General features: G+C 35.6%; 1 long non-coding RNA gene across 1 annotated transcript; it reads right to left on the bottom strand.

The window, feature by feature from the left end:
• On the bottom strand, positions 1–3,606 carry LOC113314076. The gene is made up of 3 exons (XR_003342250.1): positions 3,498–3,606; positions 1,376–3,065; positions 1–32 (listed from the first exon to the last, which is right to left on the bottom strand). It is a non-coding gene; the product is annotated as an uncharacterized LOC113314076 (long non-coding RNA).
• Between the last annotated feature and the right edge of the window lie 269 nt (positions 3,607–3,875).

The raw sequence follows: 3,875 nt of genomic DNA, 5'->3' as shown, positions 1-3,875 counted from the left end.
TCTAACAGACATCACTTCATGTTCAAGTTAACCTAAATGAGATATGAAAATAAAAACAATAAGATCCTATTATGGGAGTGACAAAAGATAGAAAAATCAGAAAGAATGAAGTATGCAAATCCAAACAGTCGAATTCAAAAAAATTCAATTAAACAGACATCACCAGCCGGATTGCATCAAACGAACTACTAAAACAACTTATTAGGAACCTCCACTAATAAAACAACAGAGAAGTGTTCCAGAAAACCAGGACCAAGGATCAAGTTAGATAAGCTGAACTCTCAAAATACTGAATGAGGCAACTTGAAGATAAAAAGGCAACTAGTAATAGACGACCATAGAACTGCACCAGATCACACATCTTACCCAGAACCTCAAATTCAGAAAAACTTTCAATATGGAGATGATAAGCTTCTTACCAATAGTGGTTAATCTACAGTCAGACAACAAATACTACTTATGCCTTGAGACCTTTCTAATGCAAATTCATTTTGTGATATAATGCGTCAAGTTTGCACTCATTGTGCTGAAACTATCAAGTATCCAATGGGCAAGGGAAATATTCTATTTGGCTAAGTGCTAACAATGACATACATAACTGTATGATTAAATTAATGCATTACTTATGTCTTCCTTCTCCGACGATGGATTCGGTACTAGTTTCTAAATAGTTTATTCATCTATTTGGTCCATCAGACTGGATTACAGTGAAGAATAAATCCTAGGACATGCACTATTATGCACCACGGCCTGTACCAATAATTTACAAATTGACTACTGGTACACCGGATAATGTACATCCACTTGAAGACTAATTAACTACCAAATAAGTCGCACATCAAGTGGCTATAAATAAATAATATCCAACCCTTGCCTGGATATATATCCAAACATAGAAATCAAGTTAAACCAGAGAGACATAGATGCTTCAGAGCACAAGAGTTTTCCTTCCAAAGAAAAACAACAGAAACGAAGGTGGTAGAAAGCAAATAGCATATCCAATAGCTGACAGATGTAAAAACTTTGGTATAGTGGGAGAAAAATTAATGTGGATTTGGCAAGGAGGGTCCTAATTCAGTACAATGTCTAGTTGCAGTGGTGGTGATACAGGATAGGAGCTGATGCAGACTGAAATCAAATCATGTATAAATTCGAGATATACAAGAATGAAGAATCAGTCTTATATTAATACTTAATAGGAGGCTCAAACGAATCAGAACATTCACACACTGAATTTTTGCCTTTAGCAGAACTTATAGGAAACCAAGAAAATAGTTAAAGATTTGTCCCTAGGTCCACCGTCCACAATATATTTGTTACAGATGTCATGTGAAGTTGTGAAAAATAAATAACGGACATTAGAAAAGTTACATACCTTTATCCGACCACTAGCCAGGAATTAAGGTTCTTCTCCTCCCAGGTTCCAGCTTGTGAAAAATAGATTTTCTTCAGAAACATGTTACACATATATTCGTAATCACACGCAGATCACGAAAGGCTCAATCGTGTGGCGCGGTAAATAAAACTCAAATCCAATAACCCTTTATCAAGGGAGTGATACAAGTTGATGTAGACGAGATGGGGTTGGAAATCGTTCAACAAATTAAAAGCTTTTTTAATTCAACAACTCAGTTGCAGTTGAGATAGATTGAGACAGTAGTAGTGTGCTGAGAGAAGTCGGAGTTTAAATGAACGCCTAGCAACATTCAACTGAATTCCGAGATGAGATTAATAAAGATAGCGATTAAATGTTTCAATCTAATTCCGGCTCAACTTTAAGAACCTGGAAATTATCTACCACAGTGCTTGCATACCAGGCAATAAATTTTTTTAAGATGGTCTAATCCTAAACACTTGCGAGAAAAAGGGGCTTATGACTCTTGCACGAAATTTCAGTGGTGGAGGTGGAGCTGACAAAGCTACAACGAGTATCAGGAACTGAATTAATTGCGAACAAGGGGACTGATATAAGAACTATGAAATGAAAATATATTACTTACAGGGGACTGATACAGGAAAAATCCAAAGCTTGTACGTTTATCTGTATGGATAAGCAGGATACATATGTAGAGTAGTAATTAAGCCACAAAACTCAGTTAAAAAGTAAACACTCTTAATCTAGGTCATGGTAAGTTATGTCCCCAGAAGCTGCATCGAGCACAGAATCCCCAATCTTATATTCGTGATGAACAAATTACAAAGTCTAGAACCACCTATTACATTACTAAAATACAACAAATTGCACCTTCCAAATAAATTAGTCTAAACATGGAGTCTATCGCATAAACTAGTCATATTCACCTGACACGCAGAGGCTGAAAGTCAAGCAAAGAACATACTTATGCAAGATTTGGACAGAAGTTATGTTATTGTGCCCCCTAATCATTTATTCGCACAAGAACTGAACCATAAAAGGAATCATTCGAAGTAACTAGCCAATTTTTGGTCTTCAAAAAATCCAATTTTTTTGAAGAAAATCACCTTGAAAATTAGCAGGGATTTCTTGTTCCCATATATTTTAATTACCAACTAATAGATATGGCTATCTATTAACAGAGACAGCACAAGCCTTGAAAAACATATTTCAGTTAAACACATTTCAGTTACTTAGTTCAATTGTCCAGTCAAAACAACAGGGTAAACCCCCCACAGACTGAACAAAAAGCACACAGTTTACCCAAATTTTTAGTATTTCAGTGATTTCAAGGGCTTCTATATGTTACTAACACTTGGATGGTGCCAATCAAACAGAAAACCAAAAGAATACATTCCAATTCAGTAGAAATTACACAAGACCAACATAATTAATCTCATTATATCATGTAGCTGCTGGAAATGAACGCCTGGCAGCATTCAACTGAATTCCGAGAAGGAAGGTGCAAACTACCATTCCGATATCAGATCTTGTAGCTGCTGGAAATGAACGCCTAGCAGTATTCAACTGAATTCTAGCACACACGAGTCTTGTATATACAAATAAAATAAACATCGTACTTACTGCAAACCCAATTACTATCATCACCAAATTTACCCTGATGCTATCATGTTTCCATCTCCTTCCACCTCTAAATCAAAAAAAAAGAAAAAAAAACCTCAAATCCCTCTCCAACTTCTCCTTATAATCTAATTTATTCCTAAAACCCTAGAAAATAGATACAGATTTTCTCGGGTTTAAAAATCACAGATACCCATAACACTGTAATCCTTATCCTATATAATGGGTAATGCTTTCTTTCAATTTTTCACTAGTAAAACTCGTATTTAAAGAACCTCATACCTAATATGGAATACCTAATCAACAACCAGACATTAATCAAGTAATCATTAAAAGGGGTAATTCAGAAACACATGAAAGTATACACTTAATGATCAAACCAATTCATTCCTTTCTGATTATAAGTATAATGATCAAAATCTTTGCAATTATGGATTCTAGATTTGAAAATGAAAAAGAAACTTAAGCAAAAACCAGTTCAAAGATGAAAGGGTTTACTTACTCAATATTGTCTTCTTCTTCTGATCAGTTACAGTATTAGAGATGAATCTGATATTTCTCCTCTTTTGGTAGTTAGGTTTCCAGAGCGAAAATAACAATCGGCGGTTTGCAGAGGGAATTGGTTTTGGGGTATGCTAGATGTGAACTAATATGGCTCTGGCTAAGCCGCTAGTGGCTAACCATTTCAGATACATTTTGCTAAGCCGCTGGCTAACCGTTATGTGAGGATGGCAAGTATGCTGGTGGCTAACCATTTCAGATGCATTTTGCTGAGCCGCTGGCTAACCATTTTTGGGCACATAATAAAGGAATAATGATGGGCGTGTAAAGACCAAAATAATATGACGGATGTATTCCGTAATTTTATGGTTCATTGTTA

Source organism: Papaver somniferum, chromosome 9, assembly GCF_003573695.1.
Source record: "Papaver somniferum cultivar HN1 chromosome 9, ASM357369v1, whole genome shotgun sequence".
NCBI lineage: Eukaryota > Viridiplantae > Streptophyta > Magnoliopsida > Ranunculales > Papaveraceae > Papaver > Papaver somniferum.
The sequence above is the reverse complement of the archived record's forward strand: the minus strand, read 5'-3'. Positions and strand labels throughout refer to the sequence as shown.